The sequence below is a fragment of the Elgaria multicarinata genome, chromosome 3 (genome assembly GCF_023053635.1).
Source record: "Elgaria multicarinata webbii isolate HBS135686 ecotype San Diego chromosome 3, rElgMul1.1.pri, whole genome shotgun sequence".
Taxonomy (NCBI): domain Eukaryota; kingdom Metazoa; phylum Chordata; class Lepidosauria; order Squamata; family Anguidae; genus Elgaria; species Elgaria multicarinata.
In genome coordinates this window covers 66,683,016-66,706,143 of record NC_086173.1, presented here as the reverse complement: position 1 = coordinate 66,706,143, position 23,128 = coordinate 66,683,016, and the positions used below count along the sequence as shown (strand labels likewise).

General features: G+C 42.4%; 1 protein-coding gene across 3 annotated transcripts in view; it reads right to left on the bottom strand.

The window, feature by feature from the left end:
- Nucleotides 1-4,748: 4,748 nt before the first annotated feature.
- Nucleotides 4,749-23,128, bottom strand: part of HMMR (hyaluronan mediated motility receptor) — a 278,226-nt gene continuing 259,846 nt past the window's right edge. For all 3 annotated transcript variants that reach the window (XM_063123281.1, XM_063123282.1, XM_063123283.1), the window contains one exon: nt 4,749-4,768. The gene's annotated coding sequence lies outside the window, so the exon portion shown is untranslated. The remainder of the gene's footprint in view (nt 4,769-23,128) is intronic.

Genomic DNA, 23,128 nt, shown 5'->3' with positions numbered 1-23,128 from the left:
GATTTATTTTTAAGTTTTGTTTAACAATCAAACATCAGAACCTGTGGAGTTTATAAAATGTGATATCTTATTTGCTTTTTACAATCTTATTAGGAAAAATTGACTTGCCTCCAAGACCGATCATTTTATTCCTATTACAACATGAGCATAAATTATCCTGGCAGTGGAATGGAAATAGAGAAGTTGCAATTACAGATATAAGTAAAGAATGTGAAAAAGAAGAAAGTGAAAAGTGTACTGAAACATTTATTTTAAACATTTTCATAAAGGGCATTAAAGAAATTGACACAAATAGATATATTTGTTTCCTTAGTTTCATGGATGTTTAGATAGATAGATAGATAGATAGATAGACAGTGTATGTTAATACTTTATTAAAGAAGCAACTGTGAATACAAAGAATTTATCCATGCTCTGTGAAGTAACTGTTTTGCTATGAATGCACCTGATATTGTTTTATTAATACATAATTTTAAAATCATTAAAAATGATTTTACTTCTGTATAAGGCAAGGTTATAAAAGGTTTCCATGAATGAGCAATAGAATAAGCTTATTTCATGGCCATTCTTAATATTCCTTTGTACAGCACAAAGATAATTATCCACAATATATTGCCAAGTTCTAAATGTCACATTCAAGTTATGAGCACAAGTATATGGACAAGAATGACCAAATCAAGATTTCTTTTAAAATTGATATGAAAGGGAAGGTTTTATAGCTTATGGGCAGACTTTCACTTCACTGATGAAATGCTAAGCATTACTGCACATTAATTCTATTCTAAAATGTTTTATGATAGGAAGTTCACACAGAGACAAATATCTTTATCATCTTTATGCAGACAAGAAATGCTTTATGCACACGCTGGCATGTGCACGCTGGGGGATGATCCCGGCAAAGATGGATCCAGGAGCACCCCCAAACTACAGACCTACTCCTTTAGAGGGAGTGCAACCCCATGCAGAACAGGCAAACACCCCAGTTCCCGGATGCGGGAACCACCAATCCACAAGGTTTCTGTCTTATCAGGATTCAGTCTCAGTTTAATAGGACTCATCCAAGCCAAAACTGTATCCAGGCACCAGTTCAGAACGTGCACGGCCTGTCCCGATTCAGATGTTACAGAGTAATAGAGCTGGGTGTCATCAATCTCCTGATCACTGCTCCCAACGGCTTCATATAGATGTTGAATAGCATTGGAGACAGGATAGTGTCCTGTGGCACACCACAGTTCAGCTGCCATGCAGCTGAAGTACAGTCACCCAATGCTATTATCTGGAGCTGACCCTGCAAGTAGGAGTCGAACCACTGTAAAACAGTGCCTCCAACTCCAAACTCACAAAAGCACTCCAGGAGAATACCATGGTCAACAGTATCAAAAGCCGCTGAGAGATTGAGAAGAAGTAATAGAGTCACACTCCCCCTGTCTCTCTCTCAAAAAAGGTCATTCATCAGGGTGACCAAGGCCAATTCTGTCCCAAAGCCAGGCCTGAATCTAGACTGGAATGGATTCAGATAATCAGTTTCATCCAAGGACCTTGCTAGATGATGGGGTAGCCCGGTACGAGCCCCGGCCTGGCCCCTGTGCATCCAGATAACACATGGGGATCCCGGGCTGAGGCAGGGGTATCCCTCCCTTGACCTGGGATAACCAGCACCGCTCCTGGCCTGGTATTTCCTGCAGTCTCGGACTGAGCCTGAGACTGCGGGTGTGTAGCCTGTTCCACCGCTTTTCCTGGCTACCGCATTTACTCGTGAGTAGCTGGGGAAAGTGGCAGGCAGCATGCAGTGCTCCACAGGAGTGCTGCGGCGATCAAGGCAGGGGAGGAGATGGGGGGAAATGGAGCCAGGGGGATGGAGGGGGAAACGGAGCTAGGGGGGATGGGGATCAGAGATCATGGGTGGGGGGGATCGGAGATTGCGGGCGGGGGAGATTGGAGATCGTGGGCAGGTGGGCGGGGGATTGGAGATCGCAGGGGGGAATCGGGCAGGGGGGAGTGGGGAACCCTTTTTATTTTTTTAAAAAGCCTACCTTTCTCGTTGGTGCGCTCCTGTGCACATGCCCCCTTTAAACTAAAAAAAAAATGGCGGACACAAAGGGTCCTTCCTGCAGCCCGTCGCGTCTTACGTGTAGACAGGGGTGACAGCCCGCGCTACTTTTAGCGCGGGCTGGCCCCTCCTCCCACACAGATTTGCAGGTAGGTCTAGCAAGGCCCCAAGAGATGCCACCACTCTCTCGAACACCTTGTTCAAAAGCAGGGTATTTGTGACTGGACGGTAGTTGGCAGAAATCTCTTTCAGTGGACATGTGTCGCTACTATGTAGACAAGGTTATGAGGTAACAAGAAGATGGGATGAAAATTGTGTCCTGCACAAAGACAAAATGCCATTGGTGGATATATCTAGTAAAACCTGTGGAAATACTTGTAGATTATTTTTTTAAAAAAAAATCCTGAAGAAAAATTTAAGTGTAACTCATAATTCATTTTTTTTTAAAAAAAAAATTGCCCTCAGTTTGCCTTGATATCAGGGTGTGTTTGTTTCCACCTGTCCTGGGTCTCACCCCCAGTCATAATGGCATGTAGAAGGGAATTGCTCAGCCAGAAGGGACGGTGAGAGGGGAGAGGATCTATGCTTGCCATCAGGCCTTGACTATTGCCATCTACTTTGCCTTAGCAGCCTCCAAAAGGAACCAGAAAGATCTGCAAGGGGACTTTCTGGGCTTTTGAGGCCCAGAAATGACATCACTTTAAATGTGTGTCTAGCACCTATGCCTTTTTTCTTTCATTGTTATACTAGAGTAGGTGCAGGGCCCTAGATCCATTTTAAGATCAGTTTTGGCCCTGAGTATAATTATAAGAACTTGTGGATGGTCACTAGGAATGCTATCAACCTCAGGATTAAAAGTGTCTTTTAATGAGGACATCTGATTGGAGAGAGGTGTTGTCCATCCTGCCTGTCCTGGTGCTCTAGGAGCTGAGTTGCCATGGAGGTAACAGTGCCCTTTCATGAGTAAGAGGAGGACATCCTTGGGTTGCTTGAGGGAGCTGCTGCTATTTGGGGGGGGGGGGGTGTAGGCAGTTGTGCAGTCTTTAGGACAGCTTGAAGCATCTGCCTAAGGAGAGACTTTGTCCACCTTCCCCCTCCTGGTGCTCTGCTGCCAAGAGACAGTTGTGAGGGGAGTTGCCATGGGTGACCCTTCTTGGCTCAGGACATGGGACTTTGATGAGGGGAGGAGGGTCTCTTTGGGTTGCATGAAGGTGGTCTGCCTGAAGTGTCATGCTTTATCTTTTCCTCTTCTGCTGCTAGTTTGATATGGGTGAGAGATCTTAACGTTAGGTCTCTAAGTAGGAATTGATGAATTAATTGCAGGAATAATGTTGATATTATTGGCATTGGATATTGTTAATTGACCTATTGGTATTTTTATGTTCATTGAAAATTACTATGACTATGGGTGATGAGCTGCAAAAATATGGCACAGTTACTGCTCTGCTTCAGGGGAGAAACTTTTTTTAAAAAGAAAAAAGAAAAGAAATCGGGGGAGGGAAAGAGACAGGAAATAATTAAATGCTAAAATTATACCCTGGAAAGTGGGAAAGTATTTTGTACATATCACATAATTCATTCACTCTACAAAAGAAATTACATTTTACTACTTTAATGGCAATGCAAATATTACATTTCATCGGCATGTGTGATTTATAAATAAATTATAAAAAGAATAAAATGAAATATTCTGTTTAATCAAATTAATTTGAAATAACTTCCATTGCTACAGCTATGAAATACTCTTATTCTTTTTGGTCTTTTGTTACAGTCTTCTCTCGTGTATTTTGACAATTATCCCTGGAAAACTCATTTTCAGCCTATTATGGTGCTCACCTTTTCCTTGATGTGGTTTCATTTATCTAAGCTACAAAACTCAAATATAAGATCTTAACATTATCCCCTTCAGAGCCAAGCCAAAGACTTAGGGAAACATTTCTGAAAGCAGTATTCCATCTGCAGTAGAAATATGGCAGGCTCTAAGCTGCCATGTTTCTACTGCTGAGAGTTTCTATTACATTCAGCAGTATATAAATGTTACAAATAAATAAATAAGCCTTTCTAAACAAAAACAAAAAAAGTGCATGGAAGGCAGACGTAGTGCAGCTTGGGGTATTGTGGAAAATGCAAAATGGAGCCAGGCTGCCCACACAGTTGATGCTGTTGCCACTTGCAGTGACCGTGCAGAAAAAACAAAATCCCATAGGAAAGAAACAAAGGAAGAAAGACGCTGTTCTATTACTGTTGTCAATGGTGACACTTTGAGACGTTGTTGGAGAATTTCTCCTCCCCTTGGAGAAATTTGGTGAAATCCCCCCTCCCGCCATTTCTCTGCCCACAAGTAGGGTGGAGAATTTCAATAGGTCACTTGTGCACAGCTCTATTCTTTTTATAGAAATTGATTTTTTTCCGTTGGGCAAAGAAAAGGCAAAGGAAGTTCTTTTGTTGATGATATTGAATGGCAAAATTTTATATCCCTGGCAGCTAAATTTTGATCTCCTATTTTTTGGCATTCATTTCCCAATAGGGAGCAAATGGGCTAATGATCTAAAGCCTCTTTTAGGTATAAAAGACTCAGGTTGTATTTACAGTGACCTGTATGAATGCTTTACCATCTGCCATGTTAGAGAGGAGATTCAATATGGGTTCTTCATTGCAACCTTGTTGTCCCTGTGTTTCAGGGGATTTAGACTGTAATGCTTTATTATATTGCAATTTCTATCAGGATATTAGGAGAGTAGTGATTGTGCCTTTATTATCTGGCAGACACAGTCTGTTGATCTATTTTACTATTTAGCTGATACAATTACTGTAGTTACAGGGAAAGTTGCTAACGGTCCCCCCCCCCCGCCCCCACGGTTAAAAGAGAGCCCGGCTAACCTATTTTTGATTCACTCAGCATAGATGATACACTGTTCTCTGTGGCCCTTTCTACACCTAAGGATAATCCCAGGAAAATGGAGGGATCGTCCCTGCCTGCTCCTGAGATCCCCTGTGTGTCATTTGCATGCACAGAGATGATCCTGGGACGATCCCTGGTAAACAGGCAGGTGTAGAAATGGCCTAGGCCTGTGTGTGTGTGTGTGTGTGTGTGTGTGTGTGTGTGTGTATTGTTGATCTATATATTTTTGTAAATATATATTGGTATATCTTGCTTTTTCAGTCTGGTCATAATTGCATAGACTGCAATAAACAGATTCAATTTGACTTTGATAGCTTCCAGTGAAACCTGATATTGAAAAACAGTTTGAAAAACATGGCCATATAGATATTATTTCTAAATCATATCACACTTTGACACATGAGCAATAATTGCAGATGCCAAGATCTTTTCTAAGCACAAATACTAGCTTAGAATTTGATAGTCAAATGTTGGAAAACTCCAGCTTGAAACCAACCTGAGCTCAATTTCTTTGCATTTGTTTCAGGCCTGCTGCTGCATTCCTGTCAAAACCACATGTTCTTCTGTAAAAGCACTATCCTGTTGCCTGTTGCTTTGAAAGTGGGGACAAAGGGCCAAACTACATCCCATTATTTACACTTTGAGAAAGCTGTTCACTTCTACTTTGAAGTGCATTTATTTTGGATCATTATTCCCACGCCACTGCTGAAAATCACTCTCCACTCAGGTTGTCATTTGTGCCTGAAGGTGCTGTTTACTGCATACAGCTCCACCGGGGTAAATAGCAGTTGGATGCCATTTTCTATGAGAAACAGGTGTGGACCCCCAATCCATATTGGGAGCATGTTATGATATGTGGCTGTTCTTCCTTCATAATAAAATGAGCCAGCTTAGGCATGCTGTTTTAAAAGCATGAATAACACGGCATGTATTTTGGAGATTTGGGCCCTTTCTCCACCTAAGGATTATCCCAGGAAAATGGAGGGATCGTCCCTGCCTGCTCCCAGGATCCCCTGTGTGTCATTTGCATGCACAGGGATGATCCTGGAATGATCCCTAGAAAAAAGGCAGGTGAAGAAATAGCCCTGGCTTTGTGGCTTCCCTAAAGCCAAGAATTCACTTCATTGTTTAAAGAACGCATGAGGTAGCGAGAGTGTTGATGAACACAGTTATTCTGCTCCCTCCCTCTGTTGCCTCCCATATTTGGAGGGTAAATTTGTGCAGCAGGGGGGGCTTTCCTATCCATGTAGCCTCCCCACATGGCTAGGCATCCTGGAAAATCAGGCTTCTAAATGGCATGAGAGGTCTACATAAAGAAGTATTGAACTGTGTCATATCGCTAGTGCAAATGACATTCTGCTAGCGGTAGCTTGGTTCTGAACTATGTGCAAGAGGACAATCCAATTAAAGTCACATTTGTGCAAGAATGGCTATGGAACCAGTTTTGCAACTGGTTGCACATCACGCCTGCACAACCAGTTGCACATCACGCTGTTTGGCATAATGCACAAATACAATGCATATCCACTTGTACAACAGGAAAAAAAAATCAGTGGAGTTCTATGAGTGCTATTTGAGTTTGCCCATAGATATAGGATATCTATGGGCAACCGCCCAGAGAGCTTCGGCTATTGGGCGGTATAACAATGTAATAAATAAATAAATAAATAAATAAATATTGCCCATAGATACAAAAAGTTCCCTGTTGTGGAAGTTCATCTTCAACACATGGAAGGCAATGAGGACACTAATGGAGGTATGCAGAACTAGTATGCTCATTCTTGCTCCCCCCACTCACATGTTTATGAAATACTTTAGAGAATGCCTGAATAGGGCTGAAGCATAATTTACTTCTGAGTAAACTTGCATAGGGCTGTGCTGTATGCCCCTTTACTTTTTTTTTAATTTATTGCATGTTCTGATCTGTAAGCACATTTTGGAGTACTCTATTATTTTACTAAAGCTAACTTGGGTAAGGTGAAAAATTGAAGCATTCTATGCATATGGATCAAATCCTGTTTTGTACTGAGATTCTATATTTGAGAAAGGTTTTCAACATTCTGTGGGTCACTGAGTAGGAAGTCAGGTAAGCTAGCTAGACTGCTACTTGAAATAAAAAGGAAACACCATGAAAGCTTTCATATAATTGGCTGGCACACAAGTATTCTCTCAGGAAAAAAAAAGGCACCTCCAGGAAACAGGCATGTCTTAACACCCTAATACAAAAGCCCAATTGCCTTTGTGCTAAATCAAGTGCCACAACAGAAAGGGAACAGGAGTGTGTGTGTGTGTGTGTGTGTGTGTGTGTGTGTGTGTGTGTTGGGTAGGGGAATTAGCCTGTACGAATGAGTTGACCTAATTCTACAGATTGGATTTTGGAAACATTTTTGTGTGTGCAGTGAAATGAGAAAATGATCACCCTGTATAGAGCTATGTCTTTTTGTTCAAGATCCACACCACACAATTTACACTGTTACGTCTCCAAGAAAAATGTAACCAGTATGATTACTGGCATGTTCATACAAACTGTACAGAACCATTAATGTTTCTTTTAAAATTTTACTTTTAATGTGTTTTCATTGTTTTTATTCCTTTATTCTATTTGTCCACTGCTCTGAAATTCTTGAATGGGAAGCAGTATATAAATACTGTAATAAATAAATGGATACAGTAAAATAAATGTTGTGTGTATTTTCTATCCATATCCATAATCATCATCCTCACTGCTGATTATTAATTTTTATTAATTTATTTATCACATTTATATCCCACCTTTTTTTCTCCAAGGAATTCAAGGCAATGTACATAATCCTCCTCCTCTCCATTTTATCCTCAAAACTACAACCATGTGAGGTAGGTTAAGCTGAGAGTCTGTGGCCTTAGCTAGACCTAAGGATTATCCTAGGCAAATGGAGGGGTTATCCCTGCCTGCTCCCAGGATCCCCTGTGTGTCATTTGGATGTACAGGGATGATCCCAGGACGATCACGGGATATAGGCTTGGTCTAGCCATGGCCTGTGACTGGCTCAAACTTACCCAGTGAGCTTCCATGACTGGGTGGGGACTAGAACCTGGATCTTCCAACTCCCAGTCCAACACTCTAATCACTACACCACATTGGCTTTCGTTGTTGTCATCGTAATAATCATAATCAAACTTCTATCACATCCTTTCTTGCAGTTGCTCGGGGTATCTTATGTAGGTTTCACAATCTATCTGCAGAATAACCATGTGAGATAGATTAGGCTGAGAGATTACCCCCCCACACCACAAAAAAATATCCTTCATGGCTGAATAACGAATCTTAATACAGGTTTGTTCCATCCAATTCCAACACTATCCATTGCATCACATCCACCTCGCCATGGTTTTGAGAACAAGAAGCTGTGTTATCACTTCTTCCATTTTCATCTTCCAAATTCATCTCTCAGATGAATTTTAGCATTCAGCATTAAGTTGATTACATTTTACTCATTTAATTTGAAAAGAACCATGTGTTTTCAGCAAAATTAAGTATTGGGGTGACACTACACAGGCTACTAACATATTGGATGAATTTCTCAATGTCCTGTTTCATCTCGCAGAAAGAGAAAGCTCTCACAAGCATCTATCTAGGTTTTGTCCTCCTTTCTCAGCTAAGGACTAAATTGTTTAACTAAGGCCACAGCTAGACCTAAGGTTTATCCTGGGATCATCCAGGGTTCGCCCCTGCCTGAGCACTGGATCCCCTGTGTGTCACCTAGATGAACAGGTTTGACCCCTTGACGATCCAGGGATAAACCTTAGGTCTAGCTATGGCCTAAGAAGCTGCCAAATGTCATAATAATAGTTTGGGACATGAATAAAACAACAACTAAAAACTGGTGTACGCATACTGTCCCAGTATTGCTAACTGGGCCATTGACCTACCCTATGGTACTTTTCTGCTTCTAACTGGGGGGAAAAACAAGCCATCTTTCCCACTTAACTAGCTATCGTGGCATCTTGGGGTAACTATAGGTTGGATCCATGCTTAGTCCTACTTAAGGACCACTGAGGAAGAGAGAGAGATGAAAGAGGAAGGGAAGTAAAGGAGAGGGATGGGTATTCAGAGCAGGAAGGATAGAGATTCTGCTTCCTACTGCCATCAAAGAAGAACCTGAAGAACACATAGCACTGGGAGAAAACTTGTCTTCCCCATCACTACTACAGAGTAGTGATTCTCTATTGTTTTATCCTAGAAATCCATCCATATTGTGCAAACAGTCCTAACTCTCCTCTGTTTGCTTGCTCTTTAGAGATAAAGTGATTTCCACCCCACCCCCAATCTATTTCATGTTCCTTATTTGATTCTGCTCTTTTCCACTGTTGTATTATCAAATAAAATTACATCTCTTTGGTCTAGCCTGGCTGTTCATCTGTCTGGTTGCACTGATACATATGTCTGGGAAACTGAAAACTTCAGATGGTCAGGCTTTGGATTTTATAGTAGGAGACAGTCTGCTTGCTGTCTCCTGCTCTCTCTCCCTCTGTCTCTCTTAGTGGCTCTTATTAATGAGTATTGTAGCTTAGGGTTTCTGTTCATTGTTATAACTAATAGTTGTGAGTCCAGGGAATTTGTCACTGAAATCCTGATAATATCCTTTATTTTTCAGTTCTCAAGAAATGTGGGCCTTGGTTATACCAAATCTATTAAAGTAATACATTTCATACTGGCAGTGGCCAGTCGGATTACTTTACGCAGCTCAGTAAAATGACAGGAGGTTAAATATGTTTCCACCACCACACTCAAGCTCCATACAGAAAGTTTCCAAAGCTCACTTTTCTTTAATCAGGTGTTTGTGTGGAATTGTGTTGCCTTCACACAAAGCCATTTGCTCTCCTCCTCCTGTAAACGAACTCCAGAGGCATCCTTTTCTAGTGTAATGATATTAGAAACACACACAGATGATGATGATAATGATGAAGAAGAAGAGCTTTTTTCTCCACTTTTTTCTCCACTTGTGCTCACCCAAGTTCACCCAGGATTTTATTTGACAATGTGTCCATGCTTGCATAAATCTGCCAACCTCACTACAGGATACATTAGAAAAGTTAAAAACATAAGGGAGGAAATATCCATCTAAAGATACAGGACTCTTGTCCTTCTTTCCAAATGGTCACCTTAGTTCAGGGGGACTCTAGTTTATCATTAGTCTTCATAGAGGTCTTTGTCATCTTCCATTCTCCATGGGTGACTTAGCTGCAGTCAACTGCAAGCTCTTCCAGTTCAAGGTCTTCCACATTGTCCTTGCAATATAGTAGCACACTCTGCACTATTCCCCCCCCCCCAATTTATCGCACTTCTGGTAGACATTTAATTGATTTCCTACTCTGAAAAGGTTTGTTAGGCCTTGGTTATAGCCCTTTATGTGTCAGCATCATAATACGCTAATTGCAGCAGCAGGAGGAAGTTGCTGTTAAAATGATAGCAATACATTGGTTAGCATTTGAAAAGCACTGATAAGTTACAACTTTAATATGTTGGTTAGGGTTTTGTTGATTCAGTGTTACAGCAGCTCTCTGCGTTGGGGGTATTGTATTTGAATGCATTTTTAATAATTGCCCAAAACTTATAAAGATGGCATTTATTGGTTATATTACTTCCTGTGTATCTTCCCTGATGGTATTACCAATCCACTGAATCAAGGTGAAAAGCTCTAAATACGTGGGCATGTTTGCACACACAACACACAAGCACAAGTAGATATAAAAAGTTGCATTGAAATTAAAAGCTAACAATCAGATGGGAAAATGGAGGGTGTATGTGTTTATTCATTGTTCCCATGAATTCATTTTCTATTGCTTGTTGAGCATTTTATTGATTTTGCACTTTATTATAAAATGTCCCACAGAATTAATAACTATTGAAAAATGGCTGACATCTTTATGGCAAACCACCATATAGAAACAGGGTTATGAATCATTCTCAGATGCTATGGATGAGCTGTCAAGATCTTGGGCAAGAAGTAAATCTCTTCACCCTCTCTATGTAATTTTAATGGCAATGACAGCACCTTGTTTCAGAGCTTTGCTGCTGAACTAGAATCTTCTTCTTCTTCTTCTTCTTCTTCTTCTTCTTCTTCTTCTCCTCCTCCTCCTCCTCCTCCTCCTCCTCCTCCTCCTCCTCCTCCTCCTCCTCCTTCTTCTCCTCCTCCAAAGAAGCCACACTGGTTCCTGAGATGCACTCACAAGTGGATGACTTCACAATGACTTAATGCATTAAAAAGTAATAGATCTTTGTTCTCTCGTTTTTAAAAAAAATACAGAGAGATACGTTTCTGTAGTCAGCTCTGATTAGTTCTAATCTAGCTCTCCAGAGGGGAAGGACATGACACTAAGACATTGAGTTTCTCTTCCAAGAGGCTTATTCTTAATAGCATGGATACGGGAGGTGGGTGGGTAGAAGGATTCTTTTGATCTTGTATTTTAATCTTAAATTTTAATTTTTACCATAAAAAATTAATCACTGTCCTCCTAGGTTTCAAAGAGAACAGTGCTAAGTATTTCATGCACGCTGCACTTTACACATGTAAGGCCAGATCCTTTTGTATTCGCAACAGCTTTGAGGGCTGCTTATTAAATAAGTAATGACCATCCGTTGGAGACTGTCCACACCTTTGCACAGACGTTGTGTCCGAAGCCGCCACCAAATTACATAACACTGGAGAGGTTTGTTTTCATAAATACCACTGCACTGCAGAACAATTCGACTTATTGCCTCCACGGGGAATTGTGCATTCATTTAGTATATTTCCTGCATTTTATCTTGCTTAAGAAGGTTAAAGTGCAAAACACTTGCTTAGAAAGCTCTGAAAACAACACCCCCACCAAAAAGCCAATAGAAAATTCCATGCAGTGTGCAAGCAGAGTCTCATAATTCTACCAGGTAATGGGCAACAATTCCTCTTCCTTTAACATGAGCCCAAGGGGGAAACAAGGTTAATTCACTTAAGAGGCAGTTATTACAACCTGAAGATTTGTTCTGGTTCTCTTAAAAGTGACCAAGGGCTCTATTTTCCAGGGCAAAGAAGCAATTTTTCTCAGAGTAAAGGGAGATAAAATGGTACTTAAGCTGCCATGCATTCTGGTTTGTAACTTGCAATTGCTTCAGAACAAGGTGCTTTAGGCTCAAGCATGTGCTCTTCCCTCAATAATGGGAGTTTGGCTAACCACACAGTAAAGTGTGATCTTAGAGAGCAGAGCGTGCATTCTATGTGGGTAACATCCTTGACCACTGACCCTTTCCTGTGATTGTAAACATCATTGCCACAACTCATTCAGTGCTGATCCTGATCTACCCAAAATGGCACCATTGACACACACAAGGGAAGTATCTGCAGTTTGGGAAATAGCAAGGTTTGCAGATTTTTAAGAAACCTTTAGAGGAAAAAAAACTAAGTGTGTTTGGGGCGGATGAGAAGGGGAACAACAGCCCAGTAAGCTTAGTGGCCACAGAATGCTAAGTTTCTGTTTTGGAGAGACCTTAAAAAGGGGAATGGGGGGAATGGAATGGAGTATGTCAAAAGAAGACATGGCTGGCAGGCTGGAACCCTGAACATGAGATCTCTGTATGGCAACAATTTATTAAAGGTCCTCCTTGTTACATAAACAACACAGCTAATTATTTACAGAAAAAGCCAAAATCCATTTCATTTCACAGTGCAGCAGAGGCAAATGTCTCAACTTCTAAGTTGAAAAAGATGTTAGGTATCTAACGTTTGCAAAATGTGCTACTGTAGGAAAAGGCAAAAGAAACATCTGAAGTAATAAAGGTTTCTTCATCTCCTATTCCCTTTTATGCTCGTTGTTATTCATTATGAATTTTCCTTACATTTTGCAGGCAATAAAAAGTGAAAAACTTCTTTTTCAGCAAATTGTACAACCCTTTCTCTTTATCTCTTTCCCTCCCCCTTTTTGCTCTCAAATGCTAGTCTGAGGGGGAATATATGATAAACCTGTGCTTCTAGCATGGCTTTTTATGGAGTCAAATGAAGTAGAAAAGAGGTCACACAGCAACTTGTATTTCTAGTATGCAGTGAAGGTTAAACTTTTTGATGCATTTCATCTTGCTTGCTTTCATTCTCTTTGTGATGGGCTGCACATGTACAGGTGTCACTGCATGTATATGTGCAGTGCTAGCAACCTGTCTGAGATTATTATTGTCATGCATGGGTGTGTCTTCCCTTACATGGATGCTATGTTACAGGGTGCTTGTAGACTGGGCTAAATTGGCCTGATAGCTGCCAAAGAAGAGTGCAACTGTTCTGCCATGGCCAAGAATTCATTTCACAGCAAGGGCAGGCCAACAAAGAGATGCACAGCACTTTGGGTCCCACTAACAATAATTGTTTGCAGCTATCTGGATAAGAGGCTCAGGCCGGAGTGGCCCCACAGCTGAGGCAGAGAGACGAAGGCAGGGTGAGAGGGATAAAATGTAATTCTGGAGTTGAGGCTTCAGAGCCAACTGCACTCAAAAGCCAAATATGGCCAGTTTGCCTGAATTGTAGTCTCTTGTCCCTTTTGTGTTGTGTTACATCAGGAGTGTCAAATTTGTTGGGCTCTAAGGGCCAAATCGTTCCCTTGCCTCCCCTGTAAGCCGGATGAAATCAGGGAGGCAAGGCTCTGCCCCCAAAGCCCTGCCTTTTGCCTGCCATCATTCAGTTCCATCTCCACCCATTTTGCTTTTCTTTGAAAAAAACTATTCCCATCTCAAAATTTGCTAATTAATATCTAATTGTAGAAACCTTCATATTTCAGATTGGGTAATGTATCATTTATAGAATACTTATTGACCATTAATTATCAACAGTTAATTAATAAGCTAATTCTAAACATACCTTTGAGTAATAAAGTAATTTTGTTTTGCCACCCAACACTCTTCATTCCTCAAATAGTCCTTGACCTTGAGTGATGGACTTCAATTCTGCATCCTTCCTTACATATTATTGAGACCTCATTGCCAATTTCTTCTTAATATTAGTTACCCAGAATTCATTCTGGACCGGCTTGTGTCTCATTGCATCCCTTCTTTAACACAGTCTTTATTCTTACTTGCTTCCATCTCTACATTCTTAATTATGTATCACTAAGCATGTTCAGTGGTTCTTTACTTGGGTCTTTATAAACAGACAACTTAGATTGTTTTAAGAGAGCTGGGTTAGCATTTTCTCAGTAGCATCCTCAGGAATTCCAATGCAGCAAAATATTAGTGATTTCCTAGAGATAGGTCACAGTACAAGAAGCTGAATCCCTTTTGTTATCTCTGATCATAAAGGTTTCTTCAGAATGGCCATAGGAAAGCACTGGGCAGTCAGGCAGACCCAGAAAAAAAGGGGGAGCCCCAAAATTCTAATGGAGGTTGGTAATAAGACTGTAAGCATCCTAAGAGTTTTTGCTGGAGACGTTCTCCATTGGAATTGTCCCCACTTTGTGCATTGCCACATTAGGTTCCACAGCCCAGTGCTTCCTGTGGTCATTCTGAAGGAACCTAATGGGCCATGCGCAAAGTGCAGACCATTCCAATGGTGCACGCCTCCAGCAAAAACTCTTAGGATGCTTAGGGCCTTATTACAAACCTCCACGAGAATTTTGGGGCTCCCCTTTTTTCTGGGGCTGCCTGACAGCCCAATGTTTTCCTATGGCCATTTTGAAACCAGCCTGTTGTAAGGTGTGGGCGCTGTGGCGGGGCATATAGAAACATTTAAATAATGTTTGGCATGTTGCGACAAAATTCCTTTCTCATATTTGGGTGTTTTAGAACTGGTGCTTATAAAGCAGTGTATAAAGCTATTACCCTCTTTTTATTGCATTCTGATTTCTTCTTGAATTTGGGGGTGATCCCTAGAATCACAGTGTTGGGGGTCATAGTAGTTGTTCCGTAAAACCACTGTTAGTTTGCATTTTGATTCTGCGTGGTTTTCTATGAAAACGAAATGTTTAACTCCTTTAGGGATTTTGATTTGTAGATGATCCCTAAACACCTCCAATAATTTCCTATGGCCATTCGGAATAAACCAATGCATTTCAATGGCCATTCAGTGTCCTTTGGTTTAGTATGTCCCTCTTTCTAGTTCACACTTGTTACCAGCTTCACAATAATACAGATTGTTGTGGCTTTCCAAGAAAATGACAAAGAGACCAGTGAGACACTAGCAACAGCTTTATTTTCGGCAGCAAAACAGAGCACCTATGCGGGCTGAACCCCGAGAGGAAAGGCCCAGAGAATAGCTATGGCAGGCATTTTGTATTGCTGAGTAAACAACCTCAGTGTGTGTGTCTTTTTTCCATGGGAACTAGCTAAAATGCATTATCTAATAAATTTCTATTCCATAGTTCTGGCTTATGTATGTGCAGCAAGAAGTGTTAATCACGGCACAGACTCTTCTTCGTGCTGCAAGTAAGACATCAAGGGTCATGCAGTTTTGTAGTGTGACTTGTGAAATCTCTTGTTTCAGCTTAAAGGGCAGAAATGGCATCAATTGTGGCAGTTTCAATTGGCCTCTGCTGTGTCAGAGGTTTACTGGAAGCAAGATCTTCATGAATTCATGGGATCTAGTGTATCCCGTTTCCAAAGGATTATTAATAGCCCTTTTGACCTTATGGTTGTAAATAATGTCTGCTGTTAAACTGGTGTGTGAACTGAGACCAGGCAATAGTTCTATGGCAGGATCTTATATGCCCATGGTCCACATAGCCAATAGAGTCTGTGGACATTTAACGCTGGATAGATTAACCATTTCTCACCTTTGGAAAAACATACTGGTAGAGGAATATGCTCTGCACCTTCTGGAATACCATATAACAGAAGAGGGAGATCTCTCTATTATTTGGTTGTAATCCTTACGGCATTTTGCTACATTGGGTTTACTGATTTTACCATTATCTGTCAGTGTGTAACTGCTTTTGAAACACAACAGTAAAGGAGGAAGAACAGTGCTACTAATAAAGAGGTCTTTGTATTTGCTAACCATCTCTAGCTTGAAGCCTCCAATTGCAGGAAGTGTCTACCTGAAACTTGAATGAAGTCTAAAAAATTAACATTGTTTTATCTTTAAACCAGCAAGTGCAATCACATTATGGTCAAAGGAGAGTAGACAAAGAACTCGGAAACCCAAAATCTTGTGCAGCGTTCTATCTCTTAAAGCTTTCCCATAATTAGTGCCAATCAAGGCCAAATCTACACATCGTACTGAAGGCGCTTGTGTGCACCTCCAGTGCGCCATGAAAACGATGGTGTAGACGGCGAAAGAAGAGATGGAGGAAGAGGCGGCTGGGGAACCGGCTGCGTCCTTGCCGCTGCCGCCTCCTGCTGCCGGGGTAAGTGCCACCCAGGTCGGAGAGCTCGGCTTCCGGCGGCAGCAGCGGCAAGGATGCAGCCGGTTCCCCAGCCTCCTCCTCCTCCACCTCTTCCTCCGTCTCTTCTTTTGCCGTCTACACCATCGTTTTCACGGCGCACTGGAGGCACACGCGAGCGCCTTCAGTACTACGTGTAGATTCCCTCCAAGTAATCCACAATAACTTTTGCTGTTTGCCTAATCTCCTACGGGTTGTCACTGAGTATGTGTGGCATTCTGATATGGGCCATTGAACTGGCAGCGTAGAGGGGTTTCAGACTGGGATGGATTATATTCCATCCTTTATTTCCTTATTTATTTATTAAGCACTTTTATCCTGCCCTTTAGCCAAAAAGGCTGTCAAGGCAGCTTACAAAAATGTTTCTTAAGACAGTCCCTGCCCACAGGCTTACAATCTAAAAAACATCCCTGCCCACAGGCTTACAACCTAAAAAACATGACACAAAAGGAAAGGGGGTGGGGAGGGAGGAGGAGAAAGGGGGATGGAAGCAAATTCAGTCACTAGATTCTCAGCTGCAAAGTCTATATATCTCTGTACCAAAGTTTGTTCGTTTTCTTTGGTGATGTTTTGTTCAAACTGGTATGCCTTCTACCCTTCTTTTGCCCGAGATAGGCAGGCACACCAATTACAGGTATGCCTTGTTCATGATGGGCTGGCATTTTTAATTATTATTATTATTATTATTATTATTATTATTATTATTATTATTATTATTTATTTATTACATTTATATACTGCCCCATAGCCAAAGCTCTCTGGGCAGTTTACAAAGATTAAAAAGATTAGATTAAAAAGACTGAACATTAAGAATCGATATACAAATTTTAAAAACAAAAGCATAGGAACAGCTAAAGTTTAAAACAATAAAAGCACATATCCAACAGTTTAGTAAGGTTAACTAAGGTTAGTAAGGTTAGTAAGGTTAACTTTTATATGCCGCCCCATAGCCGAAGCTCTCTGGGCGGGTTACAAAGATTAAGACTGAACATTAAAAATCGATATACAAATTTTAAAAACAAAAGCATAGGAACAGCTAAAGTTTAAAACAATAAAAGCACACATCCAACAGTTTAATAAGGTTAACTATTTCTGCTACTGCTATACTTAGTTGTACTATTCCCTTCTTTATTTCCCGTAAAGCATAGTTCAAAGAGAACAAGACCGCCGTACTGGAACAGAGCGGCCATCTCAGTCATCGTTGGCTGCCTGGCGAAGTCTGTCTTCATGCAGCTGGCTGGACTTTTGCCAACTCTACCAGTAGGATGAAACCTTTTTGGTTTCTGGAGAGTGGCTGGGCATTATTATGGCCCTTAAATATTTGTAGAGTAAAGTTAGGTGGTCTCCGGGCATGATCCGCTGGGTCTTGGGAGAAGCAGTAGACACCTGCTGTTGGCCGTGTCGAGGAGAAATCGCCTGCGTTGTCCTTGAGAGCACCGCCTCGGTTGCTGTCTACACTTGACTGGTGAAATCTGGGTCAACGGCCCTCTTGCAGGGTGATGTGTGGATCTGGGAAGATCTGGTAGGGACCTTTCCACCTGGACGCCAGGGCACTCTTGTCCACTGAAGAACCATGATGCCGGTGGTCGTGGCAGGGCTCATCTGGGTGTCTTTAATCTGTGAATGACAACCTAAAACTACCTCATTAATGCACGGCCATAGTCTTAATACTTGATCATCTGTTAGCTGGAGTTCGGTGGCCTGAAATTTAGTAGGGGGTGGGGGGGAGTCATTGGTTTACCCATGAGGGTTCCCATAAGGACTAATCTCTTGTTCGTAAGTGCCAGAGGCCGGCCACACACCCAACTGCTCTGCCCAACTAGAGTAATTACGCTGTTAATCATGGCGTTATCAACTGCATATAGCTCAGACTACACAGAAGGTATGAGCTTGCCCTTTCCTGGAAACATGGTGTGCCCTGATATCCTTGATAATCCCTTTTCTTAATTGCAAAAAAAGGATTTCATCAAATTCCAAGACCCCCAGGTGATCAGGCTGGAAGTTTGGATTTCATGAAGCGGAATCAGGAGAACACACACACCATGCTTTGCAGCAAGGTCACAACATATTTAGGGCATCAAGAAATGCTTCATGTGGTGAGTAAACCTTTATTTACAGAATAGCTTTCTGCTTAAAGAGGAAGCATGTTGGTCTGGATAGTGAGGCGGTTAGTTAAGAAACATGCCTACAACAGTTATAGTTTTTTTTAGCAGACATTGTAGCTGTAAGGAAGTCTTGAAACGTTAGTGTAGATCAGCTAGCTTTATGAGGTGTCTGCATAAGCTGGCCAGGCTTATTAGGACACTCATTTTCTAGCGACCAATTTCACCACAATAGTGGCAATATTCTAGGGTGATTTTGCTTTTTGCTCACACCATGTTCTCATCCATCGCCTCTGCCCTTGAATCTACCATGGATTCTGCATTGTTCTTGTTTTGTGGGCTTCTTAAAAAATGAGATTCTTAATTGCTTGAACTCTAAATGCAATTTAACTCTTCAGAGTCTGAAATTTCTACTCCTACAATTCAATACTAGTGATACATTAAAAAAAATGCAGGTAGCTTAAATATACAACAGCCTAAAAATTCTTTCTTTCTTTGCCAGGAGAAATCTCCTTCCCCTTTCTTTCTCGGTTCTTGTCTCTAGGCTCCACAACACCTTTTGCTAGGTGCCAGATTTAAACTCTTCTTCTTCTTCCTGTCTCTTTGCAAACTAAGCCACAAACCATTCAACTTCTTCCTAGCTATCTTAAAGAGAATCTGAACAATTTAAGTGTTTTCGAATTTGCAGGTTCTGGCCCATAACTTTTATACATATACACCGTGGGTGTCAACGACAGCTCTGTTCACTTGCTTCCTCAGGTACCTGTTTTACTGACTGGGCCCAGCCATGTTAAACCTCATCTGCCCCTCCAATGGACCAGGCCCACTTTTCTAAGTCTGTTTTGCTGGGTCTCACAGAAGTCTTGGGTTGGGAGTCCAGTGTGAACCAGACCCACGGTGTCACCTGAAACAGAAGGCTAAGCCAATAGGGATTTCAAAAGGTCTCTTACCTTGGGTACGTGCTGGAATGGCAGTCCCCAGAGAGCTTCTGCCTGTGCGCTTCTGACGAGTGCTGTCAAATCCCAGACGAGGCTCCCCAGGTATTGTCGTGGATCTCCAACGCACAAAGAGACCAGTGAGACACTAGCAATAGAATTATTTCCCACAGCAAAAGAGAGTTTGCACAGCGGTGGGCTGAACCCCAATAGGAGAGGGAAGGCCCCGAGTACAGTTACAGCAGCATTTTTATACTGTGAAGTAAACAATCTCAGTGCAAATGTCTCTTTTCTGTGAGAACTATTTAAATACATTCTGAACTCAGCCTTCAATATTAGAAGCCTGTGTTCTGTTAACTCCAAATTACAAGTTTGTGATCATGCCTGTCAGTTCTGAAATCAGCCATCCCCATGAAGAGGCAGGCCAGGCTGCTAAGTCCCTGAACTTCAAGCATGGCCTTCTCCATGAAGGAAGAGCTGGCTCTGCTTCCTAGGGCACCTTCACTGGCCTGAGACATCCCATGAAGGGAACCCTGGCTGTGTGTAACACAGTTCTAAGTCCAGGTCTGGCCCAAGGTATTTTGCTGCCCGAAGCAATCCCCAAATTACTTTAGCAATCCCCAATAAAACATGACTAGGTCATGAAACAATTAGGTCGACCTGAGCCAGGTGAGGGACGTGCAAGCCTGCTTGTGTCCTTTGCCGGGAGAAGGACCTGCAACCCTGTGGACTCCCTTGGACCTCTTATGCTATCCTTCTGGGAAGGCTGTCTTGGGTTGGGATGTGAAGTTGTGTATTGCAACAGTTCCGCTCCTGCCTAGAATGCCCCTTAGAGAAGGTGGTGGCAGGGGATAATGGGTCTGTCCTATGGTGGTCTTGCTACAGGGTGCCTCAGGGCTGTAGTTGACCCCCATGCTTTCCAACATCTACATGAAACTGCCGGGACACGTTAACCAGGGGTGCGGGCTGAGGCATCACCAATGACACGTAGCTCCACCTCTCCTTCTCAGCTAAACAGAGGTGAGGCAGTTGAAGCTCTGAACCAGCGCATGGGCAGAGGAGTGGGCTGGATGAGGGCCCAATAAACTGAGATTCAATCGAGACAAGACAGAAACACTGTTTGTGGGTGGCTCATCTATCCGGTTAAGTGTCAGTCACCCTGTTCTGGAAGGGGGTTTCAGACTTCCTAAAGGGCGAGGTCTGCAAGTTGGGGACGATGATGGATCCGTCATCGTCCGCAGAGGCGCAGGCTCCCTCAGTGGTTCAGAGCACCACCTTTTAAAGGGATGTTTTTACTTCTTCTTAGTTATTTTAAATATTATTAGACACTCAGCGATTTTAGTGATTTTCTCTCCTGCTGGTTTTAGTTTAGTATATTTATTTCTGTTGTTTGAATCTTGGCTAGTTTTATTCTGTTTTAATTTCTTATTATTTTAAATGCTTGAAGAACTTTGGGATTGGGTCCAGTAAATAAAAAGAAAAAAATGAACTAAAGTAAAATAAAACACAACTAAAATACAAATGGAAATTAAAAAAATGGTGACCTCAGTTGTTTTGGACTACAATCCCCATCAGCTCCAGCCAGCATCGCCGATGTAAGGGGATCATGGGAGTTTTAGGCCAAAACAACTGCAGCTGTTCCTCCCTGGCCTAAGCTAGTGAGAAGCTACTCTGAGCCACGAAGGGAGCCTGTGCCTCTACGGGCAACGATGGATCCATGACCATCCCCAAACTACAGACGTCACTGATTGGGAAGTCTGAAACTCCCCGCCAGAACAGGGTCAATGTCACTAAGCCGGAATGATGAACCACCTGCAAACAGTATTTATGTGTTGGCTGGATTGAATCTCAGTTTATTGGCCCTCATCCAGTCCATTCTCCTGCCCGTACGCTGGTTCAGGGCTCCAACTGCCCCACCTCTGTTAGCTGAGAAGGAGAGGCGAAGCTAGGTGCCATTCGTGACGCCTCAGCCCGCACCCCTGGTAAACGTCTCCTGGCGGTTTCATGTAGATGCTGAAAAGCTTGAGGGTCAAATAAAGCCCTGAGACACTCCGTAGTAAGACTGCCATAGGACAGATCCATCATCCCCTACCAGCACCTTCAAAATTCTTGGCAGGAGCGGGACCATCACAATAATGACTTCACATCCCAACTCAAGACAGCCTTCCCAGAAGGATGGCATGAGAGGTCCAAGGGAGTCCACAGGGTTGCAGGTCCTCTGTCCTTCTCCTGGCACAGGTCGACCCAAGAGTGACCCACCCTTCTCTCAAATAGGAATTTCTGAACACCTGGACCCAGCCGTACATCCTCTCTTAGATGAACGCTTCTTGGCTAGGGATGTGTGTTATAAGGAAATCCAGTCCTTTAAGGGCTCGTGGGATTTCCAATAGGAATCCTAGACATATGCTAAGAATTTAGGAATTTAGGCACATCCTCAGTAGAGGAATCAAGCGTGATCAAGATCACAAGTGTGCTCACATGTAATTTCACACAAGAATACCACTCTTAGTACTCCCCACAGTCAGCCATGAAATAAAATGTAGTACACAACAACTAAAACCCTCAAAACGCATGAAAGAGGGGCTGGCTCTGCTTCCTAGGGCACCTTCACTGACCTGGGATATCCCCATAAAGGGGACGTGTACCTGTGTGCAACACAGTCCTAAGTCCAGGTCTGGCCCAAGGTATTTTGCTGCGTGAAGCAATCCCCAAAACTGTGCCACCCCACACAACCCCCCCCCCAAAGTGACTAGGTAATGCAACAATTACCAGTAATGCAGCAGGAAAACCAACAATGTCTTACCTTCCAAGATGTGATGGGAGCAGGCCTGGTCCTCAAAATCTGCAAGCATGGAAGCTAGGAAGGAATCTTGGTAAGGGGTGTTTAACCCTATCACTGCCAACCGTTCTTCCTCTAAATCATCCTTCCCCAACCTGGTGCCCTCCCATTTCACAGTCAAACACATTAGCATTTGCTTCTAATTAAACACACATAGGATTGTGTGATAAACCCTAAAAAAGGGCACAAACCAACTCTTTGCAGTGAAGCACTTTGGGCAATTCACAACAATTAAAACCACAAAATGCATGAATGCTGGCCATGCCTGCTAGGGCATCTTCACTAATCTCAGACTTCCCCATGAAAGGGACGCTGCCTGTGTGTAACACAGTCCCAATCAGTGGTCCTCGTGAAGAGGAGGCAAAGAAGTCCGCTAAGTTCCAGCACTTAGACCATAATGTTCTCCGTGAAGGAGGGTCCTTGGAAGGGCACCATAGCTAACCTGAGACATCCCATAAAGGGGTTGCAAGCTGTGTGTAACACAGTTCTAAGTCCAGGTCTGGCCCAAGGTGTTTTGCTGCCTGAACCAATACAAAAAATTGCACCACCCCGCACAACCCAATAAAACGTGACTAGGCAATATAACTATTACGAGTAAAGAAGCAACAGAACAATGTCTCTGATAAGTTGAGTTTTTATGATTCTGCTTTCACACATGTAGAAATTATACACTTACCTTGTCAGAAGAGATGGGAGCGGGCCTGGTCCTCAAAGTCTTCAACTGATGGTAATGATCCTGTTTGGACGCGTCATTCCTATGCACAATTACCTTGCAGAAAGCCTGATTGGGAACTGAACACTGTTAAGCTTTATCACAAAGTCAGCACAAACAAACTCTTACAACCAAGCTCTTAGGTCTCTATATCTGAGAACTTCAAGCATAACTTTCTTCAGGATTGCAAGTCAGGATTGCTAACCTGACATATC